General features: G+C 32.6%; 1 protein-coding gene across 2 annotated transcripts in view; it reads right to left on the reverse strand.

Moving 5' to 3' along the window:
* LOC124539851 overlaps positions 1–22147 on the reverse strand; it is an 89749-nt gene extending 67602 nt beyond the window's left edge. For both annotated transcript variants that reach the window (XM_047117208.1, XM_047117209.1), the window contains exon 1: positions 21884–22147. The gene's annotated coding sequence lies outside the window, so the exon portion shown is untranslated. The remainder of the gene's footprint in view (positions 1–21883) is intronic.
* Positions 22148–23532: the final 1385 nt, after the last annotated feature.

The following is a 23532-nucleotide window of genomic DNA, read 5'->3' on the forward strand; positions in this document are numbered from 1 at the left end:
GGCGTCCGTTTATGGCAATTTGGTTTGTTTACACCGAATAATAAAAACTATCAATCACAGATAACAGAAGACCAATTACCAATTACGATTGATATGGATATTGTACAAACTTTCACCCCCTTTTAGTCCCTTAGAGGATGATTTCGTGGATGGAATCTATCCTTTCTTTCTACTTTCCTTTTTTATCTCGTTAGGGTATGATTTTGGAGACAAAATTATTCTATGTTCTTCTCTACAATGTCTCCATACTAAATTTTATCTAAATCGGTTCAGCAGTTTAAGCGCGAAAAGATAACAGACAGACAGACATACTTTATGTTATTATAATGAATAATGAATATAAATATTAATTATTGTAAAATATTTAAAATTTTTCTTCCACGAAGTCCTCGGGAATTCATATATTCATTATTAATATATTTAATAAACATTAAATAAGTTCCAATAACAGTTTATTTCTACACACTGATGTAAAACAAACAATAATCAAGCACCTAATAGGTATTATGCAAGTCGTAAGTGAAATGAGCGAAACGGCAACGTCGCAATTTTGGACGCCAAATAAGCGAATCCGTAGTCAGGAATTCCCCTAGATATACAGTGCGCGATATACGCGCTGCGGCAGCGCCTCACCTGCGCGGTGATTTCTTCGGGAACTTTTCAATATTTTATTTCAACTATTTTAGCGACTTTTAGCTTCCGTCGATTTTTGTACTACGGCTAGCTAGGATGAATAGGACCTCAATGCCACCGGCTAAAAAAGTGGCGTCCGGTATACGGACGCCAAAAGCAGGTGGACGCCAGTTTAAATGCATTTTCGCCTTCAGTGGACGGCCAATTGTTTGCGGGATAAATATATATATATATATATATATATATATATATATATATATATATATTTTTTTTTTTTTTTTTTTTTTTTTTCAATTCAAACGCGTACAAGGTCGTGGGCACAGTTAGTAAACAATATAAATATATTCACGTAGTTTCATCCCACAAGCGTGAATTTTAGAATTTAACGTTCTTGTTTTATTAATAAATAAATTTGTTTTCAATTGCGTAGCGACAAAATTTATTATGGCCACAAAATATAAAAATATGTTTCGTTCAATTTAGAGTTGAAAAGCACTTTTGAATAGTTAATGAAAATGTCATGTGATGTTATGATAAAAATTGATAATGAAGTATCGTACGACACAACTTAGATGTAGCATCAACAAAATTCGTGAAACCGATCACAATCATCAAATCGTGAATATAATCTTTACACGAACGTTATAACTTGTAATATCATATGAACTTATATATTCGTCAATTTGACACTGGTTGAACTGACGCGAGAATCTACAGCGGCGAATATTTCGAATGGTGCGATAGGGAGCTATTTCAATTGGTTGTATAAGTCGGCAGTAATCGGTTCTATTGAATTTTCCGATGCTACATCTAAGTTGTGTCGCACTATACATAAATAATTTAATTATTCGGAACTACAATTTATTGATAACTTTTTGATAATATACGACAAATAAAGCAATCAATTGTAAAGAGAAAATTGTTCAAGTAATGATGACAATATAAGTAAGTGCTCTTTTAATGGAATAATAAATATAAATTTAAATTAAAAAAAAAACAGCAACTACGACTGCGATAATCTAAAAGCTATTAACAATAAACATCTATTAATGACGACTAGACAGCTGCATATTGAACTCACTCATTCACAATAACCATTCCATTCAAAGCACTTTTCTACCATCTTGGATTTATTTTGATGACCTCCGTGGTCGAGTGGTGTGTACACCGGTTTTCATGTAGATTACCATTAGGTTTCTATGTTGTCTTGGGTCTGGGTGTATGCGGTACCGTCGTTACTTCTGATTTCCATAACACAAGTGCTTCGGTTACTTACATTGGGATCAGAGTAATGTATGTGATGTTGTCTCATATATTCATATTTATTTATTTATATTTATTTTATTTACAAAGGAACTATGAAGACATAGCGTAACATATAAAGGTGTTTCAATTTGAACACAAGTAAAGTAAAGTAACGGCCTGTAAATTTCCCACTGCTGTGATAAGGTTTCCTTTTCCATTAAGGAGAGGGTTTGGAACGTATTCCATCACGTTGTTCCAATGCGGGATGGTGAATGCACATGTGGCAGAATTTCGATGAAATTAGACACATACAGGTTTCCTCACGATGTTCACCGCCAAGCACGAGATGAATTATAAACACAAATTAAGCTCATATATATAGCGGTTCTTGCCTGGATTTGCACCCGCAAATACCGTTTAAGATGCACACGTTCTAACCACTGAGTCATCTCAGCTCTACTGAACACAAGTATTTGTATATATTTTACTTTGTTATCGTTAACAATAAAGTTAAGTAAGAACATAAATATCGTTCCAAATATCAGTGCGGTGATAAAAGTAACGTGAAGAAATAATGATATAAGCAATTAAAATTGAATCCTGTTTGAAATAGTTAATAAATTCGAAACATGCGGAATTGATGCTTCGATATAAAGACTGGGACACGTCAACGAGAGCAGGCAATAAAATTGGAGCTTTACAGCCATCGTCTGATTGGCAGCGCACATAAAACTAGTTCGCAGTTCAATTTTACTGTATTTTATATTGACTGAATGAGAACAGATGTCGAAGACTCAAAAAAAATCTGTTTGGTATATTTTTCAGAATTTAATATCCTGAATTAAATCACATTCATTAGTCTATTAAATAATTTAAAATGACTGCAGATCCAGCGGTGATATTCCCAAATCCAAATGAGACCAAATAATCTTGGAGTTTTTTCTTCTGCCAAGATTTTTGGTAGATTATCTTGTAATAAAACTACTAACACAACATTAATTCATGTCACTTTATTAATTTACCAATCGATACATATATTATTGTATATATTATTGTATATAATTCTATCCTTTTACCGCCCATCCAAGAATCTAGGTTTCTTCTGCCCTGCCCGTTCAAAATCCACCGCCTTTTGTTTTTCTCGTGCCGGCAGTACCAGCTCGCCGCACCACGCCACGAGAAGAAGTGACGGGAGTCCCACAATACGGTGTCGATAACCGAATCAATAATTATTCTAATAAATGTTATAACAAATAAAAACGTATTTAAAAATTAAAGCCGTACTAAATATTATTATTTCAATTCAAATCATATAAGTATATTTAAAAAATCATGACACTCTCGGAAAGGTAATAACGATTAGATATAGTTATATATTACTCAAATAACAGATAGGATCGAGTAAACCACATCAATGAAATTGTGGGTGCTATTGTTGGAAATTCACAACTTGGTAAAATGTATGAGGATTCCATATCTCAGATCGGAATTCTTAGAAGGAATTATTTTGTTTCTGTAAATTTCATTCGCCTCGAATATATCGAAGACGAATATATATACCTTGCCTATACCTTGTAAGGTTTCCTTAATTATCTAAAGGAACTTTATGAGCGTGAATAGAAATGAAGATAGTGTGATCAAATTAAATAGCAGTTCATTTTCTAAGGTAATATCTGATCAAGATTGTCCTATCGTAATGTATAACATAACAATATAAATTGAAAAAAATCAAATAAAAACTATAATCATCTAGAAGCGTTCATATAATGTGGCTTACCACCCAAAAATGGCGGTAACTATAAACAGTAATGTTACCACAACCTTCATTATGTTTGATATCTACCATTATTTGTATAACCAATGTTGTTAAGGAATGCCCATAGGCCTTTTTCCGCTCCATTAACTGGCCTACATAATGTCATTCCTAGTCGCACAGATTTAATTTTATTAAATAAAACTGACGCTGCATACAACGAAATAGACTTGAAATCAATTTCTGTTTAAAGACTCGTTCGACAAGAAAAGTTTTACTCTTAGTGATATGGCCTGGGTAGGTACCACCCACTCATCAGATATTCTACCGCTAAACAAAAGTACGCAGTATTGTTGTGTTTCGGTTTGAAGGGTGAGCCAGTGTAACTACAGGCACACGGGACATAGCATCTTAGTTCCCAGGGTTGGTGGCGCATTGACAATGTAAGGAATAGTTAATATTTCTTACAGCGTCATTGTCTATCGGTGATGGTGACCACTTACCATCAGGTGGCCCATGTGCTCGTCCGCCAACCTATTCCATAAAAAAAAGAAATTTATCTCTTACTGTTACAGTGTTTTTCCTGACGTTTAAATTGCATCTACTAAATACACAAGCCACATTTAACTCATATTAAGTGTATCCGACATAGTCTAGTGATCAGAATTGAGAGTCATAAACGATGACTAAGTATTTGTAGATACACATAAAGGAAAACGTAATTTATTGACATGATCTGTAATGAAGATTGTTGGAAAGAATAGGTACTTGATTTATTGCCGGTTTTTCTCAGTCAAATATACTTTTCAAATTGGTGGTAGTTTTATATTTAAATCAATACTATAACATGGTGATACTAAAGTGCTTTCATTAGCCTTGAATAAAGATTAATTTCATTTTGATTTTTTTATTACAATTTTCTTCTTAAATAAAGAGGCATTAGCCCAACAGTGGGAAGTTTGCTTTAACAGTATAGACGTGGTTAAAATGTAGCTAGAAATATTTTTTTCTAAATCGGAATAGTAACAATTATACGGGAGGATCACGTACCCGGATTTATTTGAGCACCGTAAAACTCTCTTTATTTAATTGAAAATTAAAAGAGGTTAAGAGCTATAGAACCTTCTTACAATTTACTACTGCACTGCAATATTATATATGTATATATTTATTTATACCTTCGTGATATATTCGTAAAGTGTTGATTTTAAGATGAATTATAAAATCAAATGATTCTCGTGAACTACTTTGCTTTGTTTAAGGTAATACTATTTCTTCTGAGACATTTCATATCGTATATTCAAATCGAAAGCTTTTATTCAATATAAAGGAATCATACTTGCTTATTGAGCATCAAATATCTATTACCGATTCGGAAAGAAGACACAAAACGAAAAACTTTTTCTCGAGTTCAAGTTTTGGGTTCGACTTGTCTGGATTTTCATATCAAACATTTATGTTAACAATCATTATTCATATTTTGAAACAGTCAAGAGATCATACTTTTTTGGACTGAATTTACATTATCATCAATGTTAATATATTTTTAGCATGAAAATATAATTTCTCAGTTACTTACTATCTGAACCTGTTTTATTTTTTTATGGTATAAAAATATATATAGGTTGGCGGACGAGCATATAGGCCACCTGATGGTAAGTGTTCACCATCACCCATAGACAATGACGCTGTAAGAAATTTTAACTATTTCTTACATCGTCAATGTGCCACCAACCTTGGGAACTAAGATGCTATGTCCCTTGTGCCTGTAGTTACACTGGCTAACCCACCCTTCAAACCGGATCACAACAATACTGCATACTGTTGTTTAGCGGTAGAATATCTGATAAGTGGGTGGTACCTACCAAGGCGGGCTTGCACAAAGGCCTACCACCAAGTAACGTAGTAATGTATTATAACATAGTCATCCAAAAAAAATACAGATCAAGTACTGGCTATCCCAGCTGGGCTTTGTAAAATATTAAAGCTTAAACTACGATTCCTTACGATCAGGTACTGAGACTATCTCTGTCTCGCTCCCCCACAAAAATTACCAATGACAATTTCATTAAACATCCCTCGCGTTGCTAATTCCCTTCCACCTGGGACTAATATTTATGTTTCCCAAGAGGGACTAATTATACCGAGTCATTCATTAGAAAACATTACTAAGAAGCATTTTTATTTTCCGAATAGTTATTTAAAGAACATGTTCTATATTTAAAATAGCAATGAAATTCGTTGCAAATTGGTAAGAATTTCCATTTAATCGATTGTGCCAAAATTACACATGACAGAATATATTTTATTGGACTCGAGACCTATAAAAGCAAAATATTATTTCAAAAATATATTATTTATTATTCTCATATGAGAAAAGTTTATATAGTCGTTAAATTTTCTTAATTTTTCTTATGTTCTGGGCAACTGTTTCTCATGTTTTTTCTTTCATAAAATCTTTTCCTGAGACTAAAAAATAGTTTTACGTCATGAACCTTGGGAAAGAAGTAATGATTCTTATGTTTGCAATTAAATTGGTTCATTCTTCAAACTCAAACCAACAAAACTGAGTACTAATTGAATATGCTTAGTGGATAATACTTATTCAGGCGGGCTAGCACAAATCCCTACAACCAAGTAAGTTTAGAATATAAAGTAGAAATATAAACTCGACAGGTGTTGCTGTAGCTTAAGTAAAACAAGCATTTAATACAGACGAGTGATAACAGGAATACGTGAGATGTAATAATGAATTTAAATTTTAATTAAGCTTGTTTTAGTAAAGAGGTTCCATTACCGGTCTCAAATAGCGGGTGTCGCAAAGTAAGCAAAATTTTATTAGTATTTTTTTTATAATACGATCATTTCAAGAAGGGCATTGAATATCTTACTACAACTGATGAAGAATGTCTTTTCAATTGTGGAGCTTTAAATGCTACGATGATAAATTAATGAGAGATGGCCCAGTGGTTGGAATGGAACGCGTGCATCTCAACCGATGATTGGGGGTTCAAATCCAGGCAAGCAGCACTGAATGTTCATGTGCTTAATTTGTGCTTATAATAATTCATTTCATGCTCCAAACCTGCATGTCTCTAATTTCATAGAAATCCTGCCACATGTGTATTCCACCAACAACTGAAGGAACAGCGTGGTGAAATGTGTTCCAAACATTCTCCTCAAAAGGAGAGGAGGCCTTAGCCCAGCATTGGGAAATTAATAGGATGTTGTTATTGATATATTAAAGTCACCTCTTATATACATAACGTTATATCTTTTACATGACGATATAATCTTTATTAGTCGAAGAGGTACAACATATTGATACAAGTTTAATACTAGTTGGTGGATATTTTGTTATGTGTCGGATTTTCTGCAGAATATTATGAACTTTGAGTTTTAAAAGTCGAACTACTGATGAATACTTAAGCATGATTGGATCACTAATTTTATACACTAGACCATCTTTAACTGTAAGGTTTAAACATCTCGAATTTACTCTTGATTATAATTTCGAATACGAATTTGGTGTATAATTTTCACTCTCAAAAAGCCATCAGTGAATTGCTCATTAATATTTACTTGAGATCAACTCAATTAATCCCCCGTTGCCTATTAAGTTAATTATGTAAAATTCGCCATGAGAAAATTACAAATCATATCGTTTTATTACAATTAATACAGTTATGTCAATTCCCAAGACCTTATACAAGAAACAACAGTCATTGTGTAAATTTCCTCGTATTAAGTAGTAAGTAGTTATTATAAGTAACATGTATAATATATATAGTTATGTATCTAATGTATCTAATAACAAAATTTGAGTGGAGACCGATTGTGACGTTATAAAGGCGTACGATGTACGTACAATACTATAATTATAAAATTGAATTACGTTGGAAATAATAATAAATTTTGAAGATTACATCAGACAAAATTAAAATCATTATTGTTTTTGTTCATGGCTAATAAATATTAAATTGAATAATTTTGTTTAACTTTATATATGTACTATATCATTTTCTAGAGCTCCTTGAGTTGCCAACAAAATCTTATGAACACTCATTCAGTTTATCAAACGATTTCGGATTTCATTCGCATACGTAGAAAATGATTTTTTTTGAAGGGCCTTTATTATGAAGCGTCAAATAAATGTATACTGATTGTAAATAAGAAAGTAAACCTGCCTGTCTAATTTAAAACCAATAAACCGTATTTGATAAAGGACGAAGTAAGCTTAAAATTCCAGGTAGGACTAAAGACTACCTTTTTCTACAAATCAAGTGATAAACGTTTTCAAACTCGTGGGCGAAAACTGGTTTGATATAACATGCTTTGTTGCATTCATTGCAACAGATGCATTTCTTATTAGAGTCTACATTCCTGAAACAAGTACAAGTAGTCTCAATAGATACGATGGACTTGTAGGTCTTTTGATCTAATACCTATAATATTTATAATATGCTATTTGTACTAACGATCTGATTTTTTGAAACTCAAAATATTTGGGACAAATTACCAGTTCTACATTTAAGCATAAGTATTCATAATATGGACAGCCGAGATACTCAAGCACCACTGAATATTCATATGCTTAATTTGTGTTTATAATTCATCTCGTGCTCGGCGGTGAAGGAAAACATCGCGAGGAAATCTGCATGTGTCTAATTTCAACGAAATTCTGTCACATGTGTCTTCTACCAACCAGCATTGAAACAGCGTGGAATACATTGGAACATTCCAAACCTTCTCTTCAAAGGGAGAGGAGGCCTTCGCCCATCAGTGGGAAATTCACAGGCTGTTGTTATTCCTAATAATAATAAGTAATATCTTGGATTGTGATGCGTCTTAAAAATACGATGCAACATCTACATTTAAGCCAATTCAAAATAAAATAGTAAGTTTATAAAAGCCGTTTCATTAAAATCTCGCGAAATTATAAACTGATTAATTATAGCAACACTAACCTAACCTAACCGAAAGATTAAAAACGATTCTCCTTTCACAATCTTTTGACAGCTAACGATCTCGCAAGATAGATTATAATCTAACGGTATTTACAATTTTACCGAGATATATAAAACACGTCTTAGTAAGTTTATATAATAAAATTCTTCGCTTCAAGGAGGTAAAAAAGTGTAATATGTAAGAGAGTTCAAGCATCGTTAATTTGTCGTCAAAAGTATCAAATTTAAGATTTGTTATATTTTCCATAAAACGGTGCGATAGATATCTATTAAAGTTAGAAATGCCATCTGTTTTTTTAAAATATTTAAGTTTTGGCAATACATAAATTTACAACATATACAACCCAAATCGACATATCTTAGTATTTTAAAATGTTGGAAAAGTTGAAAACTGCATTTATTGTTGGTTCTTCTTGGTAGAATCTATATTTCGAACCGGTGACATCTTTACAGTAAAAGTTGAAGATGAAGTATATTTTAATTTCATTTGATTTTAATCGTATTTAGGGCATATCTTGAAATTTACGGACGTCATATTTTATCAAGATCGATAATGTTTGTCACTGGTAGAAAAAAGACCAACACATTGTACCCTTATGATCTAGTTTTATAATACATTAATACGCCATGAAAAATTCCTGGTCTTTGGATTGCCAGAGCATTGACATTGGAACAGAATAGGTTACTTACTGACCTAGCAACAAATGGAGTTGCGGAGTCAAAACTGTGACTGAACCAAAAGATAAACAAAAAGTTTGAAGAGAAATAATGACATGCTAAGCTCAGATGCATTAGGCGAAGCTGAAATTGCTGCAAGCTAAATTAACCTTTGTTATCACAACATAAGAGTTAAATTCAAATATTTTAGTTGGTATACAATAAATGTATCTATATTTATATAAGAGAACTAATTATACTAGCGTAAATTTTAGACAATAGCAAAATTGCACTTCTAAGAAATTCATGTTCAATAAGCAGATATTTTTAGGGATATTAGAGACAGTTGAAAAAATAGGCCTTCTAGAAGAGAAAATGTCACGGACTTTTTGTATATAATTGCAAAATGATATTATACCTAATTGTTCTAACCGCACTTAGTGTCTTCGTTAGAATTTCCCTTTTTTAATTTTATTTTTCAATCACCACTTGAAACTGGAACTTATTAAGTAGAATTATTTTTTTTAGTCAATCTAAAGTATGGTATGGAATTTGTAATGTAACGAATCATTACTTTTCCTAACAGTACAAAATTTTCTCCCCTATCCAACAAGTGGAATCATAATATAATTTCGAGCATCATTATCATGTACCAATATAAGCCCTCGTGATATAAATTATAGCTTTTATTCTCAATTAACACGATTGATGAATGCTAAATCGTATCCAACGTGAGATGCGAGATGCGAGAATTTCTTTAAATAATTAAAGGTCATAAAAACTTCAGAAGCGCTTTCACCGCCAATTTTGTTAGAATTCTCGAAGCGAATTTAATTTTAGGTAGGTATATATTCATAGAACATTTGATATAGAGTATACTCTAATTCTTATACAAAAATGTAATAATTGATTAGGTTAAAAAATATGCAACTCAATTCAGTAATTTTAGGAATTCATCCTGATTCATATATGAACACATAGTACAGTTTTATGGTACGAAAATAAATCTTACCTAAAGTGGGCCAAAGCTGTGAACATCTGTCGAATTAATTATGATAAAATTCTCATATACCACGATATTCGTAGAAAGTTCGGAGGAACTCACACTTATATTCGTTCCAAATGAGAAAAAAATGTTAATTCCATGGAAACCGGTGTCAAGTGGGACAAAAGTGGGTTGCCTGATCACAAATTAAGTGAGATGAAATGTTTTTTTTTGTTAATACCATTTGAAAAAAATATCAGATGTAAAATGTCATATCTAATTAATATTTTAACGTTACCACTATGCACTTGGCATTATAATAGATAACTTTTTTTTTTATCATTCGAACACTGTTTTTTTCTTAAATAGAATGTTCCTCTTAATTCGCTGTATGTGTGGCCTCCTTTGGTATACTTTTCGAATTTTGTTTTGGTATTTTTTTTTTTTTGCGGTAAGTCTGTTTTTATATTCGGCCAGCATGGTTATCTATCAGAATTACTATTTTAAATTTAGATGTTTGAAGAAAATATGGGACCCTAAGAAAACAATGATATCTTTACATAAGAGAATTAGAAAGGTTTTGTTTGCGCTAAACTCGTTGAGAAACTAAGATACTTTCTAAATATTAATTAATATTTTGTTTTCCTGTTACATTTGTTCATGAAGGTTTTTAATCATCTCTCACAACATAAGATTACTAATTGTAATAAATTACTGACTTTCTATGAATATATTTTAGTGTCTCATCTATCTATATCCATAAAAGTATTGTAGTTTAAGAAACATTATCGATAGAATAAATTTACCCAAATTTTAATATCGATAAAGCAACTGTACTATTTGTGTACACTTTGTATGAAGTAATTACCTAGTTCGATTAGGTCATGTGAGTCTTGTGAGAAAATTACACCTGAGGTCACTATGGGAAGATTTTTAACGAGAGTTACGTATTACATTTCAATTTGATATCATAATAAAAGAAATTGATTCAAGTTCTTACAAAAAGTGAAATCGTCATACTGCATATACTTAATGTAAAACTACCGTCATTTCTGAATGTAGATTCCGAGAAAGCCGGTAAGAGACTCTTTTCTTTCCTAAAATTTCATATACTGACTAAAGTAAAATCCTTAATGTGTCGTTCTCATGAAATACTTATACCTTTTAGCACTCAGGAAAAGGTACCTGTCAACGGTGACTTTTCTTTTTACATTGAAACATTACTTCCGGTGATTATCCCTTTATACAAAAATAAATTTAACTACTTCATAATATTTGTATATGTAAAGAACGTTTGTGTTCGTTTAACGATTACTACCTCAGATACAGAATTGTATTAAATGAAATTTGGCATATAGAAACAATTTTTACTGATAAATAGTACCTATATGAGGGGCGAGATGGCCCAGTGGTTAGAACGTGAGCACCTTAACCGATGATTACGGTTTCAAGCACCACTGAATATTCATGTGCTTAATTTGTGTTTATAATTCATCTCGGCAGTGAAGGAAAACATTTCGAGGAACCTGCATGGTTCAAATTTCATAGGAATTCTGCCACGTGTGTTTTCCACTAAACCGCATTGGAACAGCGTGGTGGAATATGTTCCACACCTTCATTTCAAAAGGGAGAGGAGACCTTAGCCTGTTTACAGGCTGTTGTTGTTGTTGTTTTAAACGATATATTATAATGACTATTTTAAAGTATGTTTTAAAAGTACAAAAGACTTGTTTATTAAGTTTGTCGTTTCAAGATTATCAAAAACTTTTCTAGACAAATGTGTTTTATTTTTTTACGAAAAACATGAAGTCATTAATCTTCCCGTATTGGGGTGAAACAGCTCAACTTCCTTCATTTATTTTGTTTTTGATTAATGTTGAGATTATGCGATATACTGAGACATAATCCTTTTTATAACTGAACTGTCACGATCTACAATGTGACTTCATATAACATATTCATACTTAAACATGCTTACAATGTGTCCGTAGCTGTACTATGTTTATGAAATGGTTTGGACCCTAAATAGGCCACTTGATGATAAGTGGTCACCATTATCCCTGGACAATATTGCTGTAAAAAAATTAATCATTTCTTACATCTCCACTGCACCCTTAACTTTATATGTCTTGTGCCTGTAGTTACACTGGCTCACTCACCTTACAAATCGGAATACAACAATACATAGTATTATTTTACTATTACTGCATGTCCGTAGAATATATTAGTGGGTAGTACCCACACAGATGGGCTTTATTCAAATGATATATTTTTTAACATTTAATTCAAAACCTGAAACCTTAAATCTGTTAAAGCTATAGTAACATGCTTTCAATTGACTACATCTTGATATAACAGTTACATTTTACAAATGACACAAAAGTCAAATATCAGAAGAGAAAGTTAGTAAAAAATGTCAACCTTTTGATACATTTAAAGATTTTCTTTTGTTTTAATATTCTTGACAATCAAAATTGAAGAGATATAATAATAACTTTGCTTTAAATGACTAAGATTTGATTCATACATTATTAGTTCTTTACCTTAGTGTGGATCATAATTTTATATTTATATCATTAAATAGTTACTTGCCAGAGGCTTCACATGTCTTTGGAACATATTCCACCACGCTGTTCCAATGCGGGTTGGTGGAATACACATGTGGCAGAATTTCTTTGAAATTTGTCACATGCAGGTTTCCTCACGATGATTTTCCTTCACCGCTGAGTACGAGATGAATTATAAAGACAAATGAAGCACATGAATCAGTGGTGCTTGTCTGGGTTTGAACCCGCAATCATCAGTTAAGATGCACGCGTTCTAACCACTGGGCCATCTCGACTCTAGTTACTTTCACATTTATAATATTAGTATAAATTTAATAATTAAAAATTCTTTTGTTAAAATATTTCCAGCCATATTGTATCATTATTATTTGACAAACTATTCATTTATTAATTACCTTCATTAATAAATCAAAGCATAGCATTTAGATTGAATTACGTTAATAGTAATAATTAAATTAGTATTGAAATTAGAACATATATTATTTATAACATTTATAAAACTTTTATATTTAGCACATTACTTATTCTACCGCCAAATAACAGTACTAAGTATTGTTGTGTTCCGGTTTGAAGGGTGAGTGAGCCAGTGCAACTACAGGCTCAAAGGACATAACATCTTAGTTACCAAGGTTGGTGGCACATTGACGATGTAAGAAATCGTTAATATTTCTTACAGCGTCATTGTCCACTTTGATGGTGACCACTTATCATCAGGTGCCTCATATGCTCGTCCGCCAACTTATACCACAAAAAATTTTTTTGTAGAAAATGATGATGAATGAACAGCTAAGTGTACCTTATTAAATTATTTTTATTTAAGCAGATTCTTATCTTGTAAAATTATCGAATCAACTACATGTGTGAATCTGTGATTATACAAGATTACATTAAATTTAATTTTACCGTTTCAGAATGTAGATTCTAAATCGATCAGAGGTGAAGTTTGTTTTTATTTATTTTTATGGTTCTGTTTTTTAAGTTAGTTTTTTTAGTGGTAATGCTTTGGAGGGCAACCGGGCTAGTACCAATGACTCATAACATATTCTACCTCCAAATGCCATGGTTAATATTTATGATGGTGATGATGGTGGTGATGGTGATGACTGCCTACTGTCAGGTGAACCAGTTAACTACATAGATAGATATACATGTATAAATAGTACTTAAACATACAGTTATAGCCTAAAGTTTCCAGCTGAAACATTCAAAATGTATAATTTCATGATTTTATTTTATATTTTCGACTTCATACTAATTTGTAATTAAAATAAAACCTCGTTCCGCTTGTTTCGTATAAAATTTCACACTGGCTTAAGCGTTAAGCTGTGAAAGATTAGCTTATCTTCACATTAAAGTAGCGTAGTTAACGAAAGAAGATAAAAACAAAATTTAAGAAGAGACTTAATTTTAAAAGATTTTTATACACTTATACTTTTCTTGGTAGTAGGGCTTTATGTCAGCCTGGTTTGATACCACCCAGCACTCAGTATTTTTGTATTCTAGTTTGAATAATGAGTGAGCCAATGTAAATACAGGTGCAAGAAACATAACGTCTTAGTTGCCATGTTGGCAGTGGTGACCTCTTACCATCAAGTGACCCATATTCTCGTCCGCCAACATATGCCATAAAAATATTGTGTCTGTCTGTAAGTTTATTATGCTACAGTTAAAATGAAAGCAAGCTCGAAATCCAAGGTATGTCATAGGCTACTTTTCTGATACCTAAGGCCTTCAAACGTGTATATGTGTGATACATACATACGTGTATATATGTGTATAAGTAATAGATAGTACATATTTGTGTGCTAACCTACCCGGATTCTATTTTTAAGTTTCCCTTTTTGATTGGGTTGCCTGGAGTTAATACTTAATTAGCCGTAATACCGACCTTTAAACTACTTACAAAATAATTGGTTCCAAGCATTTTGTACCATTTTTATGTGGTGTACAATAAAATATTAATGAATAGAGAATATTAAAAGTTAGAATACATTCAGTATCCTCAAATTAATTGAAATAGGTAGTAATTTTAATATTAATAAAATGTCACTTTATGTATATATTGACTAAAAGAATATATCTTATAAATGCTTATAAATTAATTAAAAAAAGGACATTCACTAATTAATATCATCCGGTATAAAAAAGTAACAGCCTGTAAATTTTCTACCGCTGGGTTAAGACCTCCTCTCAATTGAGGAGAACTTTTGGAGCATATTCCACCACGCTGTTCTATCGGTGCTTATTCACATGTGGCAGAAAATCGAAATTATACACAGGCAGGTTGCCTTTCAAAGTTTTCCATTACCGCTGAACACGAGATGAATAATTATAAACTCAAATTAGGCATATTCAAATTCAGTGCTGCATTTAAGCTTGCCTGTTAGAACCGTCAATAACTGTGGACGTGACCCGCGGCTATCTCAGCTTCGGAATTAGTAGTATCCGGTATTATTCTGATTTAGAAAACTACTGTAAGAATTCACTTTGTATCTCATTCATCGAATTTTGATTTGGGTTATACGCATTTTTATATACGTGTTCCCTTTCAATTTTATAATTATGTGTAGCACATTCTGACATTTAAGATCATGTTCTGTGGCGAGTTTCCTCTTACGGAATACCTTTCCAGATATACGAATAAATTCGACGCCAAAATTTCGTGAGGGATTTCCATCTTAAATTAATTCACCAAATCCGGTACAGCAGTGCAACCCTGGAAGCGTTATAGATAGACACACAGAGTGACATAACATCGTAGTTCCCATTTGTTCCAATATTGGTGGTGCATTGGTGATATGAGGATTGTAGTACCAATGTAATTGGCATTGGTGATCTATTATAGTTGGACCCAATTATCAGTTATTCTTTTGAAAATATTTTTATAAATTAATATAGATTTTCAGCAGGATTAATAATTATCATAGAATGATAATCGGTGGAAAAGAGTAACATCTGAGTTATTGTCGGATCTTCTTGCAAAAATCTACATTACGAACAGGAAGTAGATAAGAATTTTTCGAAACATTTACGAGCCTACTTAAATAAAGAATCTTCATTTGATTTTATATAAAAATGTTGTTTTCACCGTAAAATAAATTTATTCAAATTACACAAAAGAAACGTTACCAGGAAGCTATCTCCTGTAAAATATCCCCTAAGACATGGATAATGGTTGTATTCGGAGGCGGCGACACCCATTTATCGCCGACGTGCACATAATACCCGTTTTGGTATTCTGCCAAATGCACTTACACAACTTAGATTCGGGTTACTTAACTATACTTATAATATTCGATATATGTACCATGATAAAATCAATCCGACGTCCAAGTAAAAAATAATAAATTAATTAAAAACTAGCCAAGAGCGTGTCGAGAGAGTCGAGATGGCCCAGTTGTTAGAACGCGTGCATCTTAACCGATGATTGCGGGTTCAAAACCAGGCAAGCACCGGTGTTTCATGTGCTTAATTTGTCTTTATAATTCATTTCGTGCTCAGCGGTGAAGGAAAACATCGTGAGGAAACCTGCATGTGACAAATTTCATAGAAATCCTGCCACATGTGCATTCCACCAACCCGCATTGGAACAGCGTGGTGGAATGTGTTCCAAACCTTCTCCTCAAAGGGAGAGAAGGCCTTTAGCCCAGCAGTGGGAATTTACAGGCTGTTGTTGTTGTTGTTGTTGTTGCAAGAGCGTGTCGGACACGCATATGAAAGAGTGTAGCCATAAGATGGCCCATCTTTCTATAATTACTACAAAATAATTATTTTTCGAAAATTTTAAAAACCAATTTTTGGATTATCAGTATACATCTCTCCACAGAAACGTCGGAGAACGAGCCAGGACAGACAGACGGACAGACATGACGAAACTATAAGGGTTCCTAGTAGACTATGGAACCCTAAAAATGAATAGCCGCAGCTGATTGACGATATTACATCGGTATTCGAGCAAGCGTTTTATTTCTGTGTGAACAATTTTAAATATCATTATCATTACATATTATGATATCATTATCATTGCATAGTATAAAAATAAAGTCACTTACTGCTGTCTGTCCCTATGTATGCTTAGATCTTTAAAAGTACGCAACGGATTTTAATGTGGTTTTTTTTAATAGATAGCGTGATTCGAGAGGAAGATTTTTGTATACAATACATGGACAATATAGTAAAGAAACAAGAAAAAATCTGTAGTATATTTAGTATCAGCGTTGCTCCAGTTGGAAGGCGGCGCGTGTCGCTAGTTCCCTACTTACCACAACTGTACCCTAACTATCACCAATAGCCTCATTTTTTCAAGGAAGATTTGTATTCATATTAATATTTAATTTTGTAATAGGAATAAACCCCCCCAATACACTATAATGGCTTGCCCTGTCTGAATTGTGAGAGATGCATAAAAGTCACGTACAAAGGAGTCGTACGCTTATAGACCATTCAATAGTATAATTTATCTACCATTTACAGAGAATAAAGCAATATTACAAGGTATTTGAATAAGTCGTGTCGAAAATCGGAAAGGCGTTAGAGCATTCTAACCACAAGAGGTCATAGGCCAAATAAAGCATTCGACATCGAATTGATATGATATTGGTCGAGAGCTCGAATAATGTATGTTATTAATTTTGAATTTACGACAAAATTATTTCTGAATATGGACCAAAATTTTTGGAAAACTTTTTAGTGAATTTAATGTCAAACAACAATAACCAGCTTTCGCCGGCGATTTCAAGATAAAGAGCGTACTCTTTCCTTAAAGGTGCGTTGCCGGGCACCTGCCAGCCCCCCGGTGTTGCAGATATCCATGGGCGATAGTGATCGCATTCCATAAATAAAAAATAATAATAAAAAAATATGTAGTTCAGTTGAAGAGTGTTGTCATATAAAGATATATTAATCAACAACTATCCCTACTAGGGTACAATATACGTCAATTCGAAAACTGTCGAACTGAATTTTTATTTTATAATAGGTTGGCGGACGAGCATATGGGCCACCTGATGGTAAGTGGTCACCATCACCTAATCACCTACAGGCGCTGTAAGTAACAACGTAATGTAACAACCTTGGGAACTAAGATGTTATGTCCCTTGTGCCTGTAGTTACCCTGGCTCACTTACCCTTCAAACCGGAACAAAACAATACTGAGTACTGTTGTTTGGCGGTAGAATGGGTGATACCCAGAGGGGCTTGCACAAAGCCTGGTAGGGCTTTGTCCAAGTAGTAATAATTAAGAGTAGTAATTAAGAGATAAATCAAATTAATACTCATTTCCTTTTTTTTAATTAAGCTACTTTTTCATAATACTTACAGAGCACATAATATTACAATTAAATTCAAATATCATTTTTAAAATTCAACGAGTGCCTCCTTCACGCGTTTCATCTTCAATATATTGTACAGTCGAGACCAATATTTATTAAATTTATATTTCCATTTTGTATGTGCTACTACAAAATAATATATTATTAAATATATGCCCATTTTATCAAAGATATGTATTAACGGACTATTTTTTAAATTCATGTTGGTATAATGATTGGCAAATATGCCAACTATTGGTTGGTATGTCCAGATATTGGTTATGTAATAATAAAATCAATCCTCGTATCACCAATGCCTCACCAACCTTGGGAACTAAAATTAATCAAATCTTAATAACATTATACAGCAGCAAGTTTTGTTTTCATTAGTATTTTAGTATTCTTTTAGTATATATCGAGTTGAATATTGTTTTAGAATTCTTGATTTTTAACCTCACCATACCATACATACATTTTGAATAACACTACGAGATATTTTAATAAACGAGGCATGAATTGCGCGAGGCGTGGTGTGCGACGAGTTAGATCTGTTTATAAGTTCTAAATATAAGTAATATGTCGGCTTTTACAAGCACTTTTGGATCGTCATTTTACAATTAAATGAAGCTACCACCAGTTCGAAAAGTAGATTCTACCGAGAAGAACCAGCAAGAAACTCAGTAGTTACTCTCTTTAACATTTAAAAAATACAAAGTCATGTTAGTTAAATACAATTATTTAAATTAATATATCCTGTTTGGAAGTCAACAGGTATTAACTCCACGCTTTTTTATCATATATATAACATATATATAGATAACATTATTATAACCGTACAAAATCGTACCAACTGGTGCAAGGTATTAAAAGTTAAGTATAAACGTCATCACGAAAGTTTAAACTATTCTGTAGTTCAAGAGTCTCGCAGTCAAACTCTCTACATAAATTTTCACCAGCTACTTTTTTTAACGACTTTTGCTTGTAATAAAAGTTTTATTATCATAACAATGTTGAAAAGGCATCATGAATTTAAAATAAATTAAGAATGTAACATTCTTAGAATAAGCCACTTTATATTTTGATTATAAAAATGTATAAATTAGAATTGTACGAAAACGTTTTTATAGTCTGTTCCAATTTGCTAATCCATAACGTATGTTATAGATTATTAAAGCTCTCGACCAATAGAACCACGTCTTTATAGGTATTGAGGTGTGGATATACAAAAATATAACATATATAAGATTTTAAATTAGCATGGTTATTTTTAATCTTACAGTTATTAAATACGGTGATAAATATCCGGTATAACAGTAATAATATAACAAATACTCTGTGTAATTGTAATAATATATATCTATTAATAAATTGATGATTTACGCAAGGCGACAAGCAGGAGCTGGATGCGAGTAGCCGGAGAAAGACCACAGTGGCGTGCACTTGGAGAGGCCTATGCCCAGCATTGGACAAAAATGGGCTGATGATGTGATGTGATGTGATTAAGAAATTCATGCAAGTCTATGATAAACCCGATCGAAATCTATTGACAATTATAAATAGTTAAAATATAATGTTTTTAAGTCCACGACATATATCTAAAAAATTCGGATTACGAGGAATATCCTATATATTAAATTCATAAAATTCAATGACATTGACAGCTCAACGGGCGGCCATGTTCGACCTTTATGGATGCGTTCAGAAATTGTGTCACATAATCATTTCGTGCAGGTATACGGCAGACACGATGGAATCTCACCCACAATGAAATATAGATCAACGTTTATGAAAAATTTATATGTAATCTGTATTATTTTTTTGTTTTATTTATTTCAAGCGAATAAAATTATGTTTATCTAGTATTATATTATTGTGAGTTGCTTGTCACGGAATCATATTTTTACGGTACGTGGCCACTATGTCCGATTTGTTTGCGTCCTTATATTATCTTAATCTTATATATGTTGCCTGGAAGAGATCGCTATATGTAGTAAATATGTTTTTGCAATCTATACAGTTTACACGATTTCGTTCACTTATAAATAATATAGATACAAAAACTACAAATTTAATCCTAATTAAATTATTGAGTTTAACAATATGTGAAACACAGTTAGGTGCTTTAAATAAAATGGAACTTAAATAGATGACAGATACCGTACGTAGAAATTTGCACTGTAATAAATATTACTATTCCTTACATCGGTAATACTCCACTAAACTAAAGATGTCCATTGTGCTTGGAGATACGCTGTGTCAAACACCCTTCCAACCGGAACACAATAATACTATTGCTGTTTGGTGGTACAATATGTGATGAGTGGTAGGTGGTAGATGTCTTTATTCTAACATTTACGGTAAATCTTCACAGTCATGCTCATTTTAACTTCAGTACGCTAATGTGGATATGTCGGTCGAGTAAGAATTGTTAACGAAAAAAGTAAAATTAAAACTACATGTAAATATACAATTGGTCGAGTGGTTAGACCACGTTCATCTTATCAGAGATGCTGGGTTCAAATATGAGTAGAAGGTTCAAGTAAGGGGCAATTAATTTTATATGTTGTTTTGTGTTCTTAATTAAAATATTTTGTGAACAATTATGTATCTGTACTATACATATATTTGTATCAAGCAATATGCGCTGGAGAAGAATGACAGAATCAGATCCAAGTTTTCTTATCAGACGAAGAACCTTACATCGTCAACTTCTGTATAAGCTGTTAATTTTTTTAATCTGTTAAATATACTATAAATATGTCTTCATTAAAATGGTTATACGATATATAAAGTCAATTACGTTATCTGTTTGCAAATCAAATTAAAATTTATTTTTAACAGTCGATTTGAAATTGTCCATCGACAAAGAGAACAATATCCATGGAATTTTATTATAGAAAAGAATACCTTGTTCCAAAAGAATTTATCGAGCTATAATCTCCTAAAATATTTTCATTCAACGGAATGAAATGCTCATTATATATTTTACCGGAAAAACAGCAATACTTAAAATTGTGTTGGTTATTGTGGTTGGCACCAAGGTTGGTAATGCATTGGCTATGTAAGAAATGGTTAGTATTTTTTACAACGCCAAGTATTTGCTGTGATATAACAAATTGGTATAAATGTCGGTATGAATTCGATTAACCAATAATAACCTACTACTAAAGGGTCTTACACCAACTCCGGGAAACGGCGTCAATTTTATTTTGTATTTCGAGAATCGAATTAAAATTTGTTTTTGACAATAATATATTGAATTGATTATACAGTTGTTATGCAAACGAGATCAATTAAATCGTGTTATCTTATATAGACTTCCTAACGCAAACTTGAATAGGCCATCGGAGCGAAACAAAGTTTTACAATTGAACAACTTAGAAATAAACATATGATGTTGTTCTTAACAAAATAGTAATAATATATTTATATTATGCGGAAGAGAAAATCACTAAAAGTATGTTAAGGAGAAATTTTGTTGACATTTAACGTTTGCAAATCATTACCGGTTCTACGATTCGATGTATGCGATCCGGTGATTTTTCAAAAAGTCCAGGTGAAAGTCGCAAGTGACCCCAAAAAACAAAAGCTAACATTTCTTATATTACCAATAAATACGAAGGTACATTATAATTAGAATTAATGTAATACGCGTTGTAAACATTTTTGTTCCATTTTTGAAAAATAGCGATGTCAATAACATAATTAAAAAAAATATTTTTAAAATATATAAGCTTACAAGATCTGTTACAAGAGTCAATACTTACACAAACATAACACCCATTGAATCCATATCGGTCACTCTCACCAAAAATCCAACCGACGAAGGGAAAACTGCAAACCTAGATTTGAACACAGGTCAACGCACCCAAACACGTTTCTTAATACACTTACTTTCATATAAAAACGACAATCACTCAACCAATGAAATCAAAACAAGAAACAACAAATTTTAAAACGTCAAATGTGACAAAAATTTCGTCCGCGAACGTTAAGAGGATCACACGCCGCTGACGTTACTTGGCCACTGTTACAAAGCCGTTGGTGTTCCTCGTTTCTCCCACCCAGGTGTACCGTGTAAAAGTCGCGCGCCTAGGTCACATCACTGCGAAGTTTTATGACGACAACACATACTCTACACTATCATGAAACATTATCAATGAAACAAATATAATGATTTTAATAAAATTCATCTAATGACTTTATCATGCGCGTGCGCAACTATTGTCGTGAAATTGAATAATTTAATAAGAGTGAAAGTTTTTTATTCGGTTGCAAAACGTTTGACGCAATATCGAGCGACGAATACATCGAACGAAGACTCATTTGACCTGCTTAATTCACTTTCTAATAGATATTTATGGCGACAAATTATGCTATTTGAATTTTGGTAGACAGGTGAAATTTTTAGGTCTTTCGAAGACCCGAGATGGCCCAGTGGTTAGAATGATTGCGGGTTCAAACCCATGCAAGCACCATTGAATATTCATGCGCTTAATTTGTGTTTATAATTCATTTCGTGGTCGGTGGCGAAGAAAAGCATCGTGAGAAAACCTGCATGTGTCTAATTTCAAAGAAATTCCTTCACATGCTTGTTCCAGCAACCCACATGAGAACAGCGTGGTGAAATATTTTCTAAACCTTCACCTCAAAAGGGAGAGGAGACCTTAGCCCAGCAGTGGGAAATTTACAGACTGTTGTTGTTATTGTTTGTTGAAACAGGAGAATTTTTTAGGTCTATACTGCTAAATTGTTTGATAAATTTAAATGGAAATCCACGAGCAAAAAGTTTTGATGCCTCTGACTATAGACTAGAGCAAAAATATACTTTTTACTCCGCCAATGTGCCGCCAACCTAGGGATCTAAAGTGCACGTTTCTTCTACCTGTTATTATATCGACTTACTTCCAATTTGAACCGGATCTCAGACTTGTGACCACTTAAACTTGACACTTAACGATTTTTTATTTTCTATAAAGCAAATGGAAGGGATGATTCGATCTTGGTATTTTTATTACTAACCGTGTACGAGTTTGAATTAACAAAAATTGAAGCCTAGGTTACCTAATATATCAGTTATCTGCTAGTGAAAGTTCCTTCAAAATCGGTCCAGCCGTTCCAGGGATTAGCCGGAACAAACAGACAGACAGACTGACAAAAAAATGTTAAAAATGTTATTTTGGTATATGTACCGTGTATACATGCATATGCATTTAGTAAAAAAGGACTATTTTATTATCACAAACAGACACTCCAAATATATAAGATCAGATACTTCATGAGAATCGAATTAGCCTAGAATGTATGCACATTTAACAGTGGTCATCCACCTTAAACTAGCGACTAAGTTAAACACGCCATTATGCTTATTTTGACCTTATTAGCCATTTATTTATACATCTCTTGCTTATAAATT

This window comes from Vanessa cardui, chromosome 23, assembly GCF_905220365.1.
Source record: "Vanessa cardui chromosome 23, ilVanCard2.1, whole genome shotgun sequence".
NCBI classification, from domain to species: Eukaryota; Metazoa; Arthropoda; class Insecta; order Lepidoptera; family Nymphalidae; genus Vanessa; species Vanessa cardui.